The sequence below is a fragment of the Podarcis cretensis genome, assembly GCF_951804945.1.
Source record: "Podarcis cretensis genome assembly, chromosome: 5".
NCBI lineage: Eukaryota > Metazoa > Chordata > Lepidosauria > Squamata > Lacertidae > Podarcis > Podarcis cretensis.
The window spans coordinates 14,760,267-14,783,478 of NC_137174.1; the positions used below are offsets into that span (position 1 = coordinate 14,760,267).

Below are 23,212 nucleotides of genomic sequence, written 5' to 3' on the forward strand. Positions count from 1 at the left end.
CAGATTCTCTTCCCTTAAAGTACTGCTTTCATCAAAAGTAAACATTTCACTTCCTCCTGAAATTTACACGTGTCAGAGCAAACAACAATCCACTACAGCCATATGCTGTAACTGCAGTCTTTCTAGGTTCTGGGCTAGCTTAATTTAGGTCTACTATTACAGTTCAAAACCTACCATACCTATCCACTAGCACTAACTGCTTCTCTTTGTGTATGTGGGTGCCTATGGAGTCTGCAGAGGCCTGGTTATTTCTGAATCAGAAGAAAGAGAATACTGAGAAGAATGGCTAACAAGTCACCATGAAGCCACTATTTAGAGACCCTCTGTTCACCTAGATAATGTGGTGCAATGCCAGAACTATTTCAGCACAGTCCAACAATCACATCACAGACCACAAAGCAGGCTGACAGCTGATATCAAAGACAAGAAAGCAGCTAACTTTTGTTGTTCTTGTCCATCTTGCATGTGTTAATTACATTTGCAAGCCAAAAATTAAAAGCCAAGGTACAAGCAAGGGCATTTCTCATCAATACAGGACTACATTTTACCACAAGTGAGTGCTACAGCACTGCCTCTTCGTATGAAGAAGGCAGTATGAAAAGGCAGATAAAATTACTCAATAAGCCACACAGCATGCTTTTTTCCCTAGGAAGAAAGCATATGACACTTACTGTCATTAGGAAGAAACCTAAGAAATGTTACCTCTAAACATGGGGCACTAGTAATTTTTTAAAAAACACATTTTCAAACCAGTGTCTTTCCAGTCCTCGATTAAGAAGCATGCTCTTTGTATCACCTTCACACAGCAATTAATTCCTGAAGACTGCAGATGACTTCAGCAATATTTTTAATACTTACAAACTGCCTGTGCTCTATCCATTTCTTACTCCTCCCAGCTGGAGATCTGCAATTAGGAAATCATTCCCTCCTCTGCATCCGTCTCTCTCAAGCAGGTCTACTTAGAAAGATGACATCATCTCTACAGACATGCACCTGATTCTCAGGAAACTGCCCCTCCTCCAACAAGCATGTCATTTTTTTTTTAAAGTGACAGCCAGAGACCGCCCTTGCCAGTGTGTTCTCAGCACTGCAGAACATACTCCCGTAATCATTCAATTTCTGCATTTTTCCTGCTCTGCTCTGCTCAGCCTGGATGTAAATTGCTCCTTTGGGGGGGGGGGACCCACAGCAAAGAAATGTCATTTTTCGCTGAAACGCAGATGACAATCCACAATTCCTCTATAACAAGCAATAAACCAAAGACAATGCAGTTTAGTCCCATAATTCTGCCCCAAATGCGTAAAGGTAGATGAGAGAAATCTCTCTTTCATATTAGAGACTAAGATTTCAAAAACATTTTAGCTCTGAATATTTTACCTCCATTTCCTCCTCTAGTCACTACAAAAATGTCCCTTTTCCTAGTCCTACTATCTCTACTGCAATATATAATATAAATATGATCTATGGTCACAATTCAGCAAACAAATAATACAAACACACCCAGGATTTTTTCTTCCTGTCTGCTGTGAATTGACTGACTAGCACTCAGTTTTTTGCTTTCCACAGGCAACAAAGGATGAATAAGTGTAAGCTTGCCAGGCCAGATTTTAACACCATTCCAACCCCTCCTCTTTCTTCTTTAAATTGTGTGTACACAACTGACCTGGATAGAGAAAAGGTGGAGGAACACAGTGGTGGCAATTGGCCTGCAAGGGGAGAACATAGATGCAGAGTAGTGTGGTACAGTAGCAGCAACATATCCACATTACACTTCATGTTAGGCTATCTTTTCCTAGTATATGAGGCTCAAGGCTGTGTTGTGGTCAAACCAGCAACCTTAGCCCTGCCCACCTGCTTAGGTGAATAGAACATGAGAAAGAAAGATTGTTGGATTGTGTGTGTGCATGAGTTTATGAGTAAGAAGAATCTGTTTGCTCACTTCCTAAAGCAGTCTTCTCTAAGCTGGGCTGGATCTAGACATGTCAAAGAAGCAATTCAGTTAAACACAGACAGGGATATCCGGTATGGAAAGACAGGACTCCACAGTGCCATCTAGTGTCACAGTGTTATAGCACCTATACAACACATATAAAACACTTTTTCTTTACCAATCTAGCCAAGTCCCTAGTGCCCTCCAGATATTGTTCCATTTCAGCTCACATCTGCCACAGCCAGCAGTGGTTAGGGATGATATATTCTTTATTAGATTTATATACCACCCTTCATCAAAAGGTCTCAGGGCATCTCATAAGCTAAAAACACGAGATAAAAGCACAAATAAATAGCTGAAACAGAAACAACAATACAATAACCCCCCTCCTACAAATACATTGAAAAAGCTGTAGAATATTAATCAGCCAAAGGTCTGGTTGAAGAGGAATATTTCTGCCTGGTGCCTAAAGATATATAAGGCACCAGATGAACCTTCCTGGGGAGAAAATTCCACAAACTGGGAGCCACTGCAGCAAAGGCCCATTCTCATGTTGCCACTCTCTGGACCTCACATGGAGGAGGCACACAAAGAAAGGCCTCAGATTATGAACACAGTCTAGGTTGGTTTATATGCAGAGAGGGCATTCTTGAGGTATTGCAGTGATGTAGTCCAACATCTGGAAATCATCATGTTAGGGAAGCCTGTTTTAGAATAATCTACTATAAACGAGTTTTGAGTTACCTCCATCAATACACTCATTGGTCTAAGGCTGGGTTCATGTAATTGAGTTAGGAATTTTTAATCCCTGTTTTAAAGAAGGAATCTGAAAAAAAGTGACTATATTGTATAAAGACATTCCATCGACATGCTTGGTACATCCCTAATTTCGACCCCATGCCTAAAGATGCTCTGTATTCTGTAACTTTTGAAATTATGTTCCCACCATAAATGCCTAAGAGTGTTGTTCTTGCACAGCACATGCTTATTCAGCATATGCTCTGATTATCTATATTTCCTGTACAATCACTGTCTCTATATTTGCCTTTGGGGGAAGTCTTGATAAAAAAATTTTAGTGGGAGTTGCCAGAGCTGCTGTCAGTTTTCCATATTTAGCTCTCTTCCCAGGCTCACAAGAAGTGGGGTGGTGGATGCATCTTGTCTCTTTATATGCATGTAGACATGTGCGCAGAAACACTAAAGCACCATGCAGTGCACAGACAGCAACTGCATATGTTGGTGAAGCTCCTTTTGATTCTTAATAACCCAAGAGAAAACTCATTGTTTTTCAAGTATAATTTTAGCCCCAAAACCAAACAGACTCTTATCAGATTTTAAACCAGTGCAGGACAAGCTATTGCAGAGAAAAGAGGGGTAATATTAAATATATTAAACCACCATATTTAACAGTATGGGAGGTGTTACATGCAGGTGTCAAATCTTTATCTGTGAAATGTTGCAGGGTATGGATTAGTAATAAAGAACACAAGCTACTTTCATTAAAAATTGCTAGCAACCATATACAGGTGTTTAATATTCCTAAAAAAGTAAAGGTAAAGGACCCGACAGTTAAATCCAGTCGCAGACGACTCTGGGGTTGCAGTGCTCATCTCGCTTTACAGGCCGAGGGAGCCGGCGTTTGTCCGCAGTTTTTCCAGGTCATGTGGCCAGCATGACTGAGCCACTTCTGGTGCAGCGGAACACCGAAACCAGAGCAGCACGTGGAAACAGCGTTTACCTTCCTGCCAGAGGAAGCTACTGTATTTTTCGCTCTATAGGACACACTTTTTCCCCTCCAAAAATTAAGGGGAAATGTGTGTGCGTCCTATAGAGCGAATGCAGGCTCCCTGGCTTCAGCGATAGCAACGCGAAGCCTCCGATGCCTGCGCTCCGGAGGCTTCGCGTTGCTTTCGCTGAGGCCAGGAGGGTCTGGTCTTTGAGGCTGGCGGTGGGGGAAAGCAGCGCTTCCCCCCACCGCCAGCCCCACAGGCTCAGGGGGCAGCGGGAAGGCGCGTGACGCCTTTGCGTTGCACCCCGAGTTGGTTTTGAGGCTGGTGGTAGCGAAAGCAGCGGTTCCCCCCACCGCCATCCCCACAGGCTCGGGGGGCAGCCTTTGTGCTGCTCCCCGACCTGGTTTTGAGGCTGGCAGTGGGGGAAAGCAGCGCTTCCCCCCACCGCCAGCCCCACAAGCTCGGTCGAAAAGCCCACAGGAGCTGCGCGCTCTTTAAAGGGTGCACGGCTCCTGTGGGCTTTTGTGGGAGATGGGGGAATTCCCCCACCTCCTAGAAAAGCCCGCAGGAGCCACGCAGCCTTTAAAGAGTGCGCCGCTCTTGGGGGCTTTTGCCCAAGGAGGGAGAAGGGACTGTCTGACCGAATCAGTCCCTTCTCCCTCCTGTGGGCTGTTGCGGGATATGGGGGAATTCCCCCACCTCCCGCAATAGCAATAGCAGGGAGAAGGTCTGGGAGAAGTGCACAGGCTGCGTGCAGCCTGTCCGCTGTTCCCAGAGCTGGGGGGGGGGATCATATTTTTTTCCTTGATTTCCCCCTCTGAAAACTAGGTGCGCCCTATGGTCAGGTGCACCCTATAGACCGAAAAATACGGTATTTATCTACTTGCACTTGCTTTCAAACTGCTAGGTTGGCAGGAGCTGGGACCGAGCAATGGGAGCTCACCCCGCCATGGGGATTCAAACCTTTGGCCAGTGAGGGAGAGCCACTGTGGTGTAGTGGTTAAGAGCGGTAGTCTCGTAATCTGGGGAACCGGGTTCACATCTCCGCTCTTCCACATGCAGCTGCTGGGTGACCTTGGGCTAGTCACACTTCTTTGAAGTCTCTCAGCCCCACTCACCTCACAGAGTGTTTGTTGTGGGGGAGGAAGGGAAAGGAGATTGTTAGCCGCTTCGAGACTCCTGAAGGGGAGTGAAAGGCGGGATATCAAATCCAAACTCTTCTTCTTCTTCTTTGCCTGGCTGCAGTGGGATTTGTTTGTGCATGGGTGAGGAGTGTTGTCAGGTTAAGTTAGCCATATTGAATTGTATGCTGTCGGTGGGTTATGAGCTCTTTCTAGTGCGAGTGGGCATTGTTATCTTGGAAGATGTTCAGTAGGACCAGTTCTGGGGTGACTTCTAGTACCTGTTTAGTTATTTTGCTTATTTATGGTATGACTGTGCACACTCCTTTTCTGACTGGGTCCTCAAATTACTTTGTTTGGTGGGATCTGCTGGTTCAGACACAGCATATGTCTGAGAAGGCCCCATGAGGGATCATGGGGAGGAGGTGTGAGGAAAAAACTGTTGTGGCATTGATTTCTTGGGCAACTTGGAAGGGCTGTGGTGGGATCTGGAAACGGCAACCTGGAGTCCCACTGACCACTTAACTGCTCTCTTCTCCATCAGCTTGGGAGCTTTTTCTGAGATGCTTGCGGGGTATGATAGCATCCTTTGCTGTTTGAGCATCTTTATCAAGATGCTAACAGATCTGCCTGCCTTTGATCAGTTGTGCTTCAAGCGAAGCTCACCAGTCCTCTGATTCTTTAATATTTTCCAGCCCAGATAGATGTTAACCAAAGGATCTCACCATAGTCATCTCCTTGCAGGAGCAAGGAACCACAGGAGAATCAGATGCACCACAAGAGCATCTTGGATGGGATGGCTTTCAAAGAGGGCTAGACAATTGCATGGAGGAGAGGCCTATCAAAGGCAACTAGCTGTGATGGCTATGCTCAGCCTCTCCTGTTGGAGGGAGCAATGCTTCTGAAAAGCACCTCCTGGAAGCCACAGACTCCCCAAATGTGTTTCATAAGGACCCCTTGCTTCCCTCTGCCCCAGTACCTGAGGGTCATCACATCTCTTCAGGGATTTGGTCAGAACAAAGTATATGTTGGGGAAAGGTTCCCCCCTGCAAAGAAAATGGAGGAATAAGCAGGCACCTGGCTCCCAGCCATGCTAGCACCAGTCTGGCACATGAGGGTGGTGGACACGGGAAGGAAGCATTCCTATAGTATAGGGCATTCAATTGGCATTTCCACCTACCTGAACTCTGAGCCTTTCCCTCCTTGTTCTGGACTGCCTCTCTCCTAAGGAAGATGCAAGCTCTTGCCGGAAGCCACTGGTGGGGAGAATGTGCCTATGATTCCCAAATGTTTCAGAAGCATCTTTTTGTTCCTTTAGCTGCTTGATATAATCAGAGCATGGCAGAGGTGGAAGGGACCTCAAGGGTCGTCTAGTCAACCCCCCGGCAAAACAAAGATCCTGCCCACAGCCAGCCCTGGCTGGGCTCCAAACTCCAGCCTTCTGGTTACCATTGCAATTCTTCATGGTGTGGAGAAAGGGGAGAGAAATGTGTTGCTTACACTCTCATAACACTGATATGAGATCCACACCATGCAGCCTTTTCAATAACTAAAGTATAAAGGGCTGTCACATGGAGGATTGAGCAAGCTTGCTGTCTCCTGCTCCAGAGGCCCTTAGGGCCTGAAGCAGTGACTCTCCTTCCTTGGAGGTTTTTAAGCAGAGCTTGGATGGCCATCAGCCATGGATCACCTAGTTGAGATTCCTTCATTGCATCCAATATGCCTTTAAAGCACATGACTTCCCCCGAAATGATTCGTGCCATTGTTGCTTCCCTCTCACGGACCTACAATCCCCCAAACCCCTAACAAACTACAATTCCCAGGATCATTTGGGGGAAGACATCTGGTTTTTAGAACAGGGATGGAGAACCTGCAGTTTGCTCACCACCCATTTCCTAGGAATCAGGAATGGGAAGCTCAAGTGCTTCGAACAGTATGGTTATAGGGAGCAGCGTGTATAAAATATTGAATGTGATAAGGTTATTAAGGTAATTGTATCAGGATTATTATGGGAATGTTAAGGAGGGAGGGGGAAAGAGAGATTGTGGAATTCTGGTGGTGAGTGATGATTGGATGAGGATTTGAAAGGGAGTTTGAATGCGAGGCAGTTGAGAGTCATTTGAGAGCGGTGGTTTCTGGAGGTTGGGCAACTATTCCGTTTAGGATCAGTAGTCCAGCCATCATTTTTGTAATAAAGCAGCATATAAGATAAAGTGAATTTGAGGCCATAAGCTCAGGTACACACGTCATCCTACAATCATTTAGTGAATCATCCATACAGTCTATGGTACCTATGGACCTATGATCTGGACCAAACATTGATATTTTTTGCTCTTTTCCAGTTTATGTTCTGGTTCTAATGATGTAATGGGGTTTGGGCTCTTTAAATACTGGGGGCTGCTGAACACTCCTTTTCTTTTTTAAAATAAAACAATAATTTCCCCTCGTTTTAAAAAACACATGCATTGTCTCTTTCTTCAGGTTCTTCAGTTAAATTTGTTGTGAGACACTGGTGTTATATGCCGTATAGGGTTGGGAAGAAAAGAGGGCAGGACTGAAACCCCATTATCCCTAATAATGGCTCCTCATGTTAGTTATCCTTGTTCTACTATTTAGTTGACAAAGCAAACTGAAATCCAAACCATGCTTGTTCTTCTGTGCCTGAAGGCCTCGTCTTCCTCATTAAAAGTTTTAGAATATGCTAAGGAAATCTGTGGGAAGATCTGCTGTCCAAGTTAAAGCAAACTTTTACAGACAATATCCCAACAGGTTTTGCATAAAAAAGTGGCAAGCATACTATACACACACACCAGCAAGGAATTGTCAGGAGAAGGAAAGAAAAAGGGAGTTTTGGTTCTTGTAGTATTTATTGTCCAAACTATGGGGTCATTATAAATCAATTTTTTAAAACTGTGGTATCACTCCTTTCCTTCCCCTCTGCAATGTATCCACCCTTAGAGGCTGGCTCCATTTCAGTAGCCAAGAGTGATCTTAGTAGCCTTTTGTCCTAGGAACAATTGTTGCTGAGCAGAGAGATGAACTGGTCTCAGGCAGAAAGAGGCCCTTTTTCTTTTTAAATCACAATTCCACCCCTCCCCACCAGATTACTTTTGGCAGTGGAGGTAAAGCCTCGCTCTTTTCACCAAAATGACAGAACAAACATTGTCCTTTAAAACATTCACTGGGGGCCTTGTTAAGCTGAGGGAATGCACATGGCTTCCCTTACCCAGATAGCAAAGGTTACCCATGTGCTCTGCTGCTGATATACTCTATGGCAGCAGGAAGGAAGCAGGTTCTTCAACCTGCATGTTAAATACTCCAAACACAACACAGCAATAACAGGCTAATTCCTTTTACATCTAAAATGTTACAAGTTTTACTTCTTTTGTATCTCTTAAAACAGTAGCTAACCATAAGACTTGACTCTACAAATATGGTCTACTGAGAAGTGACAAGAGTTCTCTGACACATAATGACACACACAAAATTAGAAGGTGGTTGTATTTTCATGATTGTCATCAAAATGCATCTCTTAAAAAGCAGGTCCCAGTGATTTCACTTCAATTTTTGCCACTGAAGAATACACACAGGATTTTTTGTAAAGAGATACAACATAAGTTTCGGATGAAAAGTTATTAGATGATGGCAGTGAGCTTTCTCCAGATGAAAGAAAACATTTGCCCTGGGTAGTTGGTAGCTCTCCTATACACGATCTGCTTTATTGTTCAACTCTCACACACACATTCCTACATAAAATCATTTAAAAGGAGGCAATGGAAACTTGTGGTTAGAGGGCTAGACTAAGAGGAGGGAAACCCAAGTTCAAATTCCCACTCAGCTGGGACATTTATTGGGTTTTCACAACCTGCAGACGTTTGGGGGGGAATTTGGATTTTCAGGTGGGGAGGCCATTCCAACCTTCTGTTTGTTTGTTTTCTGCAAGGGTAGGAAGCCTCTTCGATCCACGTAATTTCCTAATCTGTATCTCCTCCTACTTAGACCTCCAGGATGTACACAATGGACATCTACATAATATAAGGATCAATACACTTAGACATGGCCAACTTTTTCTCAAACACTCAAAACATACAACAGTTTAATGTTATGCCATTTTCTCTTGAGCACAATAATAAAGCAAGTTAAAAACAAACATAAAAAAGAAAATTTGATTAGTTCCATTCTCTCAAATACACTCGAGGTCCTTGTCACAGTTTTCCAATAGTCTCCCCCCCACCCATATCAACATGAATTTAGTAAGTCAGAGCATTGCAGATGTTAGATTAGGAGAACTGAGCCCATTTGTTATTGGAGCAAGTTATCTATATGCTGACAGATATGCAGACATTAAATTCTGAACTGACTGGGTGCTTTGGGCTGAGATCACTAAACCAGTTAAGCAAAACTATTTTGCCATAACTTTGATTCTGAACACAGACTTTAATCTTAATCCTTAAGACTACATCTATCAATTGACTTTCTTTACCAGCATAATGTTCTGTTCTGAAATTTTGTTTTGACTACACAAGTCAGATATTGAAATAAACAGCTATTTGATAGTACACAAGATCTCAGCTCTTGCTTTACTAATATGAATGGAACAATATTGCCATTATTTTGCACATTGAGCTATTGAACTTGATTCAGCACAGCCGCAGCAAATCTTTAAAGTTGCATAGCAAGACTCAGTTAAATAGCTGCCGATTTCTTGGCAGCCAAATCCATCGAGCTCTGCTAAACCCAATCTCACACTAAGCAAAGGAATCCCCCCACCCTTCCAGCAGAATTTCTTGACTGACACTTACCTAGAAATAAATTTCCCAATAATATTCAAAGACTTTAGCTCTTTGGGAGGGAAAAAGACAGTCAAGACTATTCAACAAAAGATCTCCCAGCAGGTGCTGACCTGCTGCTTCAAGATAAGGAACATGTAAGAACTTGTGAGCAGACAGCACTAAGGTAATACTGATCTAGGTACCCACCTCCCCAAAGCACCCACACACAAGAACCTTGTGTAATCAGACCTTCACAAACATTTCCATGATAAGGAAAATTCTACGACCTACCTCTCAGCAATAGCTTCCAGTTTGACATCCCAAAACCAGACACAGACAATTGTAAGGCTGCTTCTATTTGAATGTCATCAGATTTATTTTTATAAGCTCTCTCTAAACATGGATGGGGAAATAATATCAAGGCAATGAGGTAAAAACACAAATAATGGTTTTGGTATAAGGGAAACCATGTATCTGGGATACTTTCAGCCCTCACTACCAGTACCAAATACTGGTACTGTGGCTAGTGCCTCTGCAAAGGGTGGAAATTAATTTGTGAGAGAATTGTAGCATTGTTGGGAGCTTTCCTTCCCCCCCCCCCAGCAATTTTACAAAATCTAATATTTATTCTAAAATACATCGAAAGAGGACAAATGCCCTGTAAGCATATGGTAAATTAGCAATTCTACTTTTTTTTTTTTTTTTTTAGCTTGGCCCTGGAGAGAAATCTTTATTTTGACAGCTAAATATGAAACCGCAGGACACATCATTCAGAACAATGAGTTTCCTTTCAGAGCTGACTTCCCAACCACAATCAGCACTAAACACTTCAATACATTTCAATCAATTCCATCAACATCCCACTTGGTAGAAAAAACAATGGAAAAACAAAGGGCCTTGGCTCTAGTCAGCTGACAACAACAGAAACATGGAGCCTTTCGTAGCGCTGCAAAATAGAGTTTGTAGCACATCACCACAGCCACCACTGCTTGGAAAATATCTCTCTGAGTTGAAACATATCAATAAACAGAAAGGCTCAACTGGACAGCATGCAGAGAAAACTGGGAAAGAGAAACCTGGCTAAACAAAAGAAGAAGTTGCAATTCCAAAGAGTACAAGCACTAATCTAACCAATAGTGTCTATTAAATTTTACAAATTTCAGTCAAATGTTGTCTTAGATTCGCTTGAAAAGATTCTCCAACTTCAGTGTTAGAAACTGAGATATGAAAGATAGGAGCTAAATGGCACCTTAAACCTAGGTTATGGGCGCAACAGCGGAATGTCTAGGTGTGCTTTATAATAATAATAATAATAATAATAATAATAATAATAATACAAAGCTGAAAATGAACGAACCGCAGCTAAAATATTATGTTCAATTTTCATATGGTCTATTCCTTCCCCTGCCTACCCCCCCTAATATTCTTAAGAGGATCTCTTCTCCAGTCTTCAGAGAGTAGCTAGAAGGGGAGAGGCAGAAAAGGGTTCTCTTTTCTTTCCATTCTGCAGTTTAATCTGAAATCTTAGGCATAGTACTGCACCCAGAGCTCAGAAATTGCATGCACTAATGAAATTCCCCGTCACAAAATGCACCTAGAACAATGGGAGTTTGGAACACTGTCCAACCAGTACTGTTGACATGCATATACCTAATAGACTTTCTCCATGGAAAAAAAAGTCTCTGGATTTAACTAAACAGTGAAATTGAAAACTCTTACAGCAAAGACACAATGGACCGAAAAAGATATTTGAATATCATAAAAATAATGAGGACAAACATATGATTTAACTTAATAATAAATGATCTGTGTAAATGCTAAGCTGAAAGGAAGTCCAGTTTGCAGATTGCCCCGGATTACTTATATTAGGATGGTGAAAACACAAATTGTGAACAGCTCCAAAAAGAAGCAAATAGGCAAATGAGATCCATCTTAAGTAAATGTGAAGTGTTACACACTGGAGCAAACAGTTCAATATAAATTTGAGCAATCAATCAGTTGCTAGCTTGCTGTAATGATAAAAAGGTGGGTTATTGTGTTTAGATCCCACTTTTCCTCCAAGGATCTCAAGGTGGTGTACATATTTCTTTCCTCTTCATATTATCCTCACAATACCCCTGTGGTAGGTTAGGCTGACAGACCATGACTGGCACAAGGCCCCCAGTGATCTTCATGACTGAGTGAGGATCTGAGCCCTGGCCTCTCAGGTCCTAGTCAAGCACTCAAACCACTAAATCATACTTGCTCTCACTTGCTAATATAGAATAGAAAAACAATCCATATTATAATGCATTTATACAAATGAAGGGGTAACAATCAGTTGCAATGACAGATAGAATGGTGCCAAGCAAATTGGTATGAAATTGGCCACAACTAAAGTCTGTCCATCCCAGAAACTATTTAAAAATAAACAAAACAGGTATAATTGAGGGGTTAGTAAGTATGCATTTGTGTGAACTGCTTTGCTTGAAGTAGCTTTTAAAATCAATGTGGGAAGGATGTTATCCAACAGTTTTCTTCCCTTTTTTAAAAAAAACAAAAACAAAAACAAAAAAGCTCCAGTTAGGTTCCATTAAACATCATCAATGAACACTAAATAAAACAACAATCAATAAGATCTCATGAGATCAAGAAATTAATGAATGTGTGATAATGTTCTTTTATTTATGCTTACGGCAACTTTTTTTACATATAATTATCAATAGCTTGACACAAGCCAGTCGCAAAAGCTGTGAATTCAATCTTGGGCTGGAATACTGTTTAGGGGGTTCGCTTGAGGGTTGATGCTGGTATTGATATTAATCATTTGTATCTTTCTTTTATTTCTTATGATTTATGTGGAAATTGTTCCATTTTGTTATGTACTTTTTGATGTTTTATTTATTATTTAAGGCTCCTTTTGGTTATGTTTGTAATTATGCAATTGTCTTCATGTTGTAAGCTGCCTTGAGCATGGTTAGAACTATGGAAAGGTGGAATACAAATAAAATGATGTATTTTTCAGTTAATGACAGTATTAAGCTCCAAGCTAATCGTTTTAATTTTTTTATATATATATAATATTTATTAATAGTTTTTGTTTTTTTTAAATTATAACATAATAAACGAAACATACAAAAAACATAACATATTTTCTTATCCTTTTTGGACTTCCTCACATCTCCCTCTCCTACGTTCCAAGATATAAAAATTAATTCAGCAATTTATCACTTTGTCCCCACCTTATCTAATTTTCCAATGTTATATCTTAAATTTTAGATATATTCATTTGACTTTTTAAAACTTTTTAGTTTAGCCTAATCATTATCTAAAAGTTGATTTTTTCCTAAATTTAGCTTATCTTCATAGTTCAGTTTATCTAATTCAATGGTGCCAAGTTGTTTGTGATCAAGCATCCTCCTTAACATTCATACAGTTTACAATATTTTTGCAAATAGTCCTTAAATTTCTTCCAATCTTCTTCCACCGTCTCCTCTCCCAGGTCTCGAATTCTGCCAGTCATCTCAGCCAGTTCCATATAGTCTATCAGTTGCATCTGCCATTCTTCCAGTGTGGGTAGATCTTGGGTTTTCCAATGCTTCGCAACGAGTATCCTTGCTGCTATTGTTGCATACATAAAAAATGTTCGGTCATTCCTTAGCACCCTCTGGTCAACGATGCCCAAAAGGAAGGCCTCTGGTTTCTTAGGGAAGGTATACTTAAATACCTTTTTCAGCTCATTGTATATCATTTCCCAGAAGGCCTTAACCCTAGGGCAAGTCCACCAGAGGTGAAAGAACGTTCCTTCACTTTCCCTGCATTTCCAACACTTATTATCAGACAAGTGGTATATTTTTGCAAGTTTGACTGGGGTCATGTACCATCTATATATCATTTTCATTACATTTTCTTTCAAAGCATTACATGCAGTGAAATTCAGCCCAATGGTCCATAACTTTTCCCAGTCCTCAAACATAATATTATACCCAATGTCCTGTGCCCACTTTATCATAGCCGATTTAACCATTTCATCTTGTGTGTTCCATTTTAACAGCAAGTTATACATTCTTGAGAGTACCTTAGTCTTAGGCTCTAACAGTTCCGTTTCTAACTTCGATTTTTCCACCTGGAATCCTAACTTTTTATCAAGTTTAAAAACTTCTTTAATCTGAGCATAATGTAACCAATCTCGCACTTTGTCTTTCATTTTCTCCTGACTCTGCAATTTCCAATTATCTCCATCTTTTTCTAATATTTCCCAATACTTCGGCCATTTGGCCTCCATATTGAGTCTTTTCCGGGCCTTAGCTTCCAATGGTGAAAGCCACCTTGGAGTTTTGTTTTCCAATAAGTCTTTGTATTTTGTCCAGACATTAAACACTGCTTTTCTGACAATATGGTTCTTGAAATTCTTATTGATCTTAACCTTGTCATACCATAAATATGCATGCCAACCAAACGCATTGTCAAAACCTTCCAGATCTAGTACATCAGTGTCTTCGAGAAGCAGCCAATCTTTCAACCAGCAAAAAGCTGCTGATTCATAGTACAGCCTTAAGTCTGGCAGGGCAAAGCCCCCTCTTTCTTTCGCATCAGTTAATATCTTAAACTTAATTCTGGGCTTTTTGCCCTGCCAGACAAATTTAGAAATATCTCTCTGCCACTTCCGGAAACACTCTGTTTTGTCCACAATCTGTAATGTTTGAAATAAGAAAAGCATTTTCGGCAATACATTCATCTTTACCAAGCTAATCGTTTTAAGATAATACTGAACTTGGCCATATGGTTGTGTTTATATGATGATCCACAAGGATTTGTCATGGAAATCTTCACTAAATAAGAAACCGTTTCTATATTTAACCAACCGTTTACTCACATCCAGAGCAGGCAGTCTTAATGTGTTGTTAAATGGACATGGTAGAGTCTGGAGCAGAGATCAAGTAAGATTTGGGATAAAGAGGCATCTGGGTGGCTCAAGGGATTGGTAACAGGATACACTACTTTTCAACGGCAAGGCACTGGTTTAACGTAAGATAGCTCATAGTTCAAGAAAAAAGATTGTTCAACAGCTGTGAGAAATTAATTGGTAGTCTCAACAGAAGCTACGGAGACTATCAAGATTTTCAATGCTAATAGTGTCATCATAGCCATTACTTTTGCTGGGAAAATTGGGTACTTTCAAGTTCGACAGAACTCTCTTTCCCCCCCAGACAAAATGTAATCAAAGATCCAATGAATTCTGTGAGGTATGCTATCATTCTCACGTAATACAAAAATGTAATGGGAACAGAGGAGGGAATGGGCATTTGTTTTCATAATTATTACATTTATTTCCCATATTTCTTTCATGGAAATTAAAAGCAGCACACAGAACATTTGAGGCTACCGTCCACATGATGAAACCTAGAAATGTTAGTTTTAGCAAAATTACTGCACCATATGCCTTGAGACTATTTCCTTATATATACTTTGCTCACCCAGGTCACAACCAAGATGAGCTAGCCCCACATACATGATCAACCAACAGCAGTTCATTATTTATTTGACCATTTAATACAACAAATTTAGGATTCAAGGACCTCCACTACCAACAAAGTCTATACAAGATTAAAACAACAATAAGCCATAATAATCTACAAAGTCAGGGAGAAGCAACAGAGATTGCTACACAGAAATCTACGCTTAAAACTACATCTAAACTGACCAGTCAAGCAGTATCAACTCATCACGCAAGCCTTGCTAAATAATCAGGTTTTCACTGCTCATCTAGAGGAGACCAGTTGGACCTCTCTTAGCGTTGCAGTGCCACAACTGAAAAGATGTACACCACTTCACTTCTAGAGTAAGGACAATAGGTGTTCAGAAACTAACTTGAGGACATGGCGAATGCAGAGGGAGAAGTATGCTCTTTTGGTTGTCTTCACCAACTACACCATAGCTCCTTAACAAGGTACTGACAGAGGGAGGAGTTTCCTAGTTTTCCTAGATAAAAACCTCAATCTTAGCTGTGGTAGCATCTCAGCAATCACACCAAGCATGGTTATCAGCACATGCACTTAGGACATCACAAAAGGAAGAACAGCAAAACAATATTGACTCAGATTCCTGGCTTTCTATGAAGCATTGCTTGACAGTCCGAAGAGCCTAATGGATAAAATTATACCAACAGCTAAACGGAGAACCTGAAGTATGTACCTGAACAACTCTACACTTTTCACTCTCATTTGAGTGTGCTGATCATGTTTCTGAGTGAGCATTAGAATTCTCGGTTTCAACTGTATTAACTGGTCTGACCTTTGCCTGACTTGAACTTTGATGGAAGTAATGAAGGGAGGGTTACTACACCTGCTTCATGAATCGGCTTATTGAATTACTGTTTCTGTCAAACTGTTTTCCATCTAAACTAAATAATTCAGGCCCCAATAAGTGGCATACTCCTTGCTTAAACTAACTGTACTATCTATCTATCTATCTATCTATCTATCGGTTTAAAAGCAAATCAATTTGTTCAATTTATCCCTTTCATCTGCTCAAGCTTTCCTGATGAATAACCGAAATGGCTCCCGATACAAGAAAGAAAGTTATTTAGACTAAACATTAAGAAGAACTTCCATATTGTACAAGCCGTTTGACATAGGAGCCAACTCCTAGGGGCCAAGATCCCTTCGCCCCCCTGAAATATTTGAGGGGGGCCCCCAAGTTGATGGTCATTGCCCTTCAAACGGTGTGCATGCACGACATCATGTGATCGATTATGAGGGTGGGGCTTACCTGCCCCTCCTTGAACATTTTACTCAAGTTGGCACCCTTGTTGTTTGATCAGCAAGGAAATATGCTGTAGTGTATTGGAATATGGTGGACTTTCCTTTGTTAGACATTTTTAAGCAAAGGCTGGATGGCCACCTTTCAAAGATGCTGCAGGAGCACATTTACTACATAGTCAGGGTAGGAGATAGACCACATGACTCCTGAGGTCCCTTCCCACTCTGATCCTACAATTGGCTACAGTGTATGTTTGCCTAATTCAGTTTTGACTTTGCTACAAGGGTTTATGCTGGGGCCATATTATAGTGTTTCAGAAACAAGGCGAGAAATCTTATTTGCATGAGCATTTAAGGGATAATCAGAAGATTCTGGAGACAAACTGTTATGACCTATCTCCAGTGCTATTTTTCTATAAAAAGTGGTGCCGGAACTCACCATGAATGTCTCCCTCGTTCTCTTAGAACGGCAACGGCATCCACCTGAGAAGTGCCGGAACTGAGTTTCCCTGAGCTCCTGCTAAAAAAAAGCCCTGCCTATCTGATCTTTTGAGGATACATAAAGTAAAAAAATTAAAATCTGAAAATTAAATTATGCATACATTTTCTGTACTAACAATACTGAAAGCAATCACTTTATTATGCCCATGATGCCCATAGCAATTCTCTTTTCACTGATTTACTGATCCAACAAAAGGAGTGTAGTACCTGCAAAATTTTAAGAGCTTTGTTTTGGTTTATTTTTAGGACTCTAATCCTTGGTTACAGAACAGCAGCCATAATCATTCTTCAGAACAGGAGACTAAAACCTTTAACAATGGAACCATGTAGCTGTATTCTAAAAGAGAAAGTGCCCTCCCTTTTGTGCGTTTGCAGGGAATTATGCTGTAAAGGGGAAATAATGTTTAGTTTCTATTACAGTTACATAAGTGATCCAAGAGTATTCATTTATCAGTATGATATTACAGTACTTAAGAGAATTTTTCCTGTTACTGAATAGTTTGAATATTGATGACATTTTCAAAACTTCCCAAAACTAGGGCTGCATAGGTGGGCATCAGACACATGTTCTACCCTAATACAACAACATACTCCATATGATTAGGCCAATTAAAACCAGCATCCAGATTTTATGTTCATGTAATTCTGCTACAGTGAAGAATACATTATCTACTAGCAAAACAGACTGTCTTGGGCAGGCAGAATATGTAACCCTGTTACAGAACTCGTTATCAGCCCAGCAAGAATACAGTACTACAGAGCTATCATCACTGAATCTCCTGAATAACATTTTTAGTTGCAAACTTAAAGTCTTCCAAAATAGTATTCAGACTTCAGTTTTAGTAATTAATCCTGCTGCACTGAAATAACAAAGAAACAAGCTTTAATGTAGCTATTCAAAATTATATTCCAGCAGAAAGCATCCTTAGCTGCTGTTAACAACACAGAAGCAACAGTTTCCCCCCCTAACAAGCAGTCTTCTTATTCCCTCATTAATCACATCCTGGATTTCAAGTATGTAAGAACATGTTGATTTTCCTCCTTTTAAACGGATACAACAGGCTTTCAAAAAAGAATAAGCCTGCCTGCTCAACCATACCTAGTTATTTGTGATCCACTGTCAGTCATGCAGCACAATCCTATGTATATTTGTTCAGAAAAAAGTCCCACTGTGTTAACGGATTTGAGTCCCTAGTACCCATGAAGACTGAAAGAAAAACAACAACTCTTGTCCATTTAAAAAGCTCTTTACATCCCTGGTGTATAACCTCTGATTACACGAATTAGACCAATTTTGTGCCAATACAAACTGATGTAGCTTTTTATGTCAGGTGCATGCTTACACGTAGTAAATGGCAAAGTTAGGTTCCAAGACAGCAGTTGGTTGTTCAGTGGAGAACAGTAATTAATAATTCACCCACATGATTTTTCCTGTATACCAGTAAAACTGTACAGGGTTGGATGATCTGGCAGTGCTATCATTAGAACACCATTCCTACTTGTGTGTGCCCACTGGTTAACTTCCAAGAAGGATGGGGAAGCAACAATCTTTCTCAAGATTGCCCCCGCTTATCCTTATGACTTCTTGTCCTGTTGGTTGCATGCATGCATGGATTTCACACCTGCAAACAGCAGCACAGGAATTAACTAGTAAACAGGCTGATAAGAAAGGGTTCTAACATGCTCCATCTCACAGCAAGCTGATGGGGAATCTGTCACGAAGGAGGAGGCTTCATTGTAAGGAAGAGCAAAACCCTCCCACCTTCTCCAGCCCCATGGCAGTGGTCTGACTTGCAAGAAGAGTGGAGCCCACTTTGTGATACAGCAGGAGTTGGAGCTGTTCTGGTGTCCTTCCTCAAAAAACATTGTCTTGGGAAACATTGCTGAGGAAAAGCAACTCACTTTCCTGCAGCCAAACTCAAAAGAGGAACCTGATTCAGCAACTCCAGCTGGTATTAGGAAACATTCCAGGAAAAAAAGCTGGTGTGAAAGCAACATAACTTGTAATGCAACAGGGTGCCACAACACCTCTTCCTTTGTTGAACCTGTGGGAGGGAGCAGACATAATCTCAGGCAGAGCTGAATCCACCTACATCAGAGCTCCTTTCACACTAGGACTGTACTGTACTGAAGAATGACATTTTACTGTCTAACAGTTTATTCAGCAGCTTTATGAAAATGTTTTGACACTGGTAAATCAAAACTCTTCACACGCGAGTCATTTAACTTCCTTCTAAATTCTGTATCTTGATCTTATTTGTCACTTGTCTCTTACATGCCATTTTATGTGTGCCCCAGATTTCTCTTTCCTTTTAACTCTGTTACAAAGATACTCTCCCACATGTGCCCACAGGCATTCTGGGGAAACCAAGGTAGAAGTTGCTGTGAAGTTTCTCTTCCCATCATCACAGTCTGCCCCATCACAATCCTGGCAACCCTATGGAAGACAGGCAGTGAGGCAGGCAGCACTGGACAGTGGTGGCTCACAGCAGCAGTGGATGATGGTGCTCAGCCCAGCACTAAGAGAAGTGAAGCACTTGGCAAAACTCCTGCAGCAGCCACCATCATCTTCATTTTCCAGGGAGCAGAGGACTCTTTGCCAAACCTCTCTCAAGCCCAGCAGAAGTCCTGTCCTTATTGAATATTAAAAGAAATGATTGTGCTGCTATCCTAGCAAGAATTTTTTTAAAAAGAGGATAGGTTTCTGTAGATAGTTGGAACAGATGAGACTAAAGTGCTCACCCTCTGCATGTTTTTTATTGTATAAAAGCAATCAGTACATTAACTAAGAATAAAATACAGCTCAGGGGAAAATTTTCTCTTTGGCTAAACAATACAAAAGTTGTCTAATGTACCATTTCCCCTGTTTAAATTCATGAAATTTGAAGCTGCATTCAATGGAAGATGGCTGTTGTTTTTATACATAGAAGGAATCTAACTTTCTGAAGTTTTCATGGGGACCTCTCCTGACCAAAAAGACTTTTTATACAAGGTGTATAATGTTTGACGGAAACTGGCAAAATAGAATCTACTCCTAAATTACAATGGCTAAGAGCTCTAAACATTCAAACTATGCTTCAGTCCATGGACAGGCATTATGAACCAGGCCAGTGGAGAGCTTGACTGAAGCAAGAGTCCCCAGTCAGCTGGGAGGCCCAGTGTGTTCTTGGCATGACAGCATAAGTCCAATAGGCCCTTGGTGAGGGCCCCTGGCCAGCTTAGCCCACCATGGCCCAAGACAAGTGTACCCAGCTGCCCCCCGCTCTTCATGGGCAGGTAATGAACCACATCAAATTGCACTGCATAAATATTCACAGTATTTTAGATGTGATATTATATACTACTTACATTACAGAGAAGATATAGTGATTTAATTGGTGCATATCTAGTGAGACTATGAGGTCAGCCAAAACTAATGGAATTTTTTTCCTATGTGTCAAGGATATTATTGAATACGATATTCCATTCATGCCTATACTGTAGTCAGTTTGAATGGGTGTGCTAAACATCATGTTAGATGAGGACAGAGGAAGATAGTTGGTACTGTAATAATAAATGCAGGTAGACTTCTTTAATTTTTAAATTCTGAATTCAAGATACTGTAATTTGTCAATGCCTTCAGAAAATGCTCAACTTGAAATACCAGCTATAGTTTAAGATGGATTTGAAATGAATTACACACTGATAAATACAGTACCTGATTTCCCACAACCCTTCAAAAAAATGTTTCTCCAGGGTCCCTTCAAGAACCACAAAACCAGTACAGTGGTACCTTGGGTTAAGAACTTAATTCGTTCTGGAGGTCTGGTCTTAACCTGAAGCACCACTTTAGCTAATGCGGCCTCCTGCTGCCGCTGCGACACCACGGTACGATTTCTGCTCTCATCCTGAAGCAAAGTTCTTAACCCGAGGTAATATTTCTGGGTTAGCAGAGTCTGTAACCTGAAGCGTATGTAACCTGAAGCGTATGTAACCCGAGGTACCACTGTACTAATAAAATGCAGTAGTCAGCTCCACTATGTCACTATGTTCAGTTGGACTTGTTTCCAGATAAGTGTGCCTAGGACTACAGTGAGAGAATTTCTGCAAGTTTAATCTTGAAAAGGGATACTAGAGGCATTGTGTTTCTTTGCACGTGTATGTAGATGTGACTACACAGTAACAAGAAATGCAGCTATTTTATATGCTAGGGTGGCTTTCTTTGAGCTGTTTATATAGCATATTGTAAGACAATAATGTATTTAAACTACAGTTTTTAAGTGAGACCAGAACTGCTGTAAAACAGTGTCCCTAACCCAGACAATGAATCAAAAAGATACCACAGTTGATCGTATGAAAACCCACTGAGAGGTCTGGGGAAATAAACTAGGTCCCCCTGTCAGGGGAATGAAATTTTAGAACTTAAATCAGACCTGAGATCAAACTCATCCAAAAGATCCTGGAGTTGCACAATACATTTCAGAGTGTGTGCGCGCGCACACACACACACACACGGTGTTCATCACTGCTCTTTCTGAATGGAGAATACTGTACATGATACTCTCTTGCAGCTACAAATCATGAGGGAGATGAGATTTCATTGTATGGAAGAGCAAAACCCTCCCACCTTCTGCAGCCCACTGGCAGTGGATCTACTTGCAGGAAAAGACTAGAGCCTGCTTTGCAGAAACGTAAGGAACCCTGGTTGCCATTACTCATTTTCCCATTAAGAAAACCCTGATAAACTTGTAAATAACTCAACAATCTGCATAATAGCTTGGAAGCCAATGCCATACAGTATGATGAACAGCCTTTATTTCAAAATACCCCTGCCTTGTTATTAGGAAGATGAGGAAAGTGAATAGCTCAATACTGTCTATATATTGTAATTTCAGCCTTAATCCACAGTTTTCAAATTATAAGATTCCTAAAGGTTACCAGGCATTTCTAGTAATGCATAACGTGAAGCAGGGAACAATGAAAGAAGCATGATCCTTTAGAATGGAGCAAAAGAGATCTGTGGAACCTTAAAAACAGGTTTATTGTCGCATAAGCATTGTGGACCACAGTAGGCTTTCAGCTGCCACCAAGATAATCTTTTCTTGCCAGATAACACACACGCACATACATACACAATTGTGGGAGGTATTTTAAAAAGTTAGGTCCAGGCTGCAGGAGGCCTTAAAATGTTAAGTAGCAGTAGCTGGCCTGCTAAAGCCCAAATTTATACCAACAAGGATAACGAAATAGCCCATACCAAACAGAGCCAATGTTTTGCCCGAACCCATATGAACATGCCTGACAAAATGAGGATAACACTTTTCTGCACTTGATGAACCCGAGTCCTGAAGATTATTCAACAGGATGTGTTTTGTTGCAGTTTCGGGGTGTGGGTATATGTCTGTGTGTGACAACTGCATTCTCCAGCTATGCTGTGCCCATTTAACACCTGTAGCCTCACAAAGCAACAACAACAAAAAGGTGCCCACACCAGGATTGGGGGGGGGGGGAAATGGGATTAAGAGTCTAGTTCAGCATTTACACGATATTGGGGGGGGGGCCCTGAAACGACGGGGGTGGGAACAATGCCCCCCCCCCCAAAAAAATGTGAGTGAAAATGGAGGGGGATTTACCTTCCCCATATTTCGAGGGAATTGGAGGGGGTGCTTATCCCGCCCCCCCCCAAAAAAAAAACCCCTCATCAAAGCCGGGGTCGCGCGCCGCCTTCCTCTTCCCCCCACCCCACCCGAGGTCTCTGGGCTCCCCGGCTTCGAGGCGGGCTAAAGACCCGGCCCAGCTTGAAGCAAGGCCCTCTCGCCCCACGGGGTCTACCAACTTATGCCTACTCACCGCCGGCCAACCCTGCCCGTTCCCCCTCAGGAGCGTCTCTCGCGAAGAGCATCGCCTCGCCTCGCCTCCTCGGCGGCTTCGCCTCCTTCCCCGCCCCCCTCGCCCTTCGGGCCGCTGTGTCACTACTGCTATAGCTACGGGGAGCCAAGGCAACCGCTTCTCGCGATAGCTCAGGCGCGAGGGGACGCGGCCCGAGAAAGAGAGAGAGAGAGACTGCTGCCTCGGCTCGCGGACGGGGCGTGGGAGGGGGGAACGTGGCGGCAGGAATAAAGGAACCCAAGTATCGCGAGAGCCAGCGAGGCCCACCGCCGCTACTGCAGAGCGTATATAAATAATAGAGAGTTGTGGAGGTGGAAGGGATATTAAACAGCTGGTTAATAGCCAGATGCGCCCCTGGAGGCGGGGTGTTTGTGGTTGGGCTGCTCGGGAGCGCCCTGTGATTTCCTGGTCCTGGGAAGATACACCAGCCTTCTATTCTGCTCTATTGTAAGGGGCTGTTTTCTCAGCAAAGAATAAGCTAACAATATTCTCCTTTTCTTGTGGGGGCCGACCTGATTGCATCCTCCTGATGCAATTAGCCAGCAAAGAG

At 41.8% G+C, this 23,212-nt stretch overlaps 1 protein-coding gene across 5 annotated transcripts in view; it reads right to left on the reverse strand.

Annotated features, from left to right (window-relative positions):
- USP54 (ubiquitin specific peptidase 54) overlaps positions 1 to 22,769 on the reverse strand; it is a 103,390-nt gene extending 80,621 nt beyond the window's left edge. For 2 of the 5 annotated variants that reach the window (XM_079975084.1, XM_079975083.1), the window contains exon 1: positions 22,624 to 22,769. The gene's annotated coding sequence lies outside the window, so the exon portion shown is untranslated. Of the gene's footprint in view, positions 1 to 858; positions 920 to 22,623 lie in introns of those variants that run through there. The other 3 variants (XM_079975080.1, XM_079975081.1, XM_079975082.1) reach the window with 3 other exon arrangements.
- Positions 22,770 to 23,212: the final 443 nt, after the last annotated feature.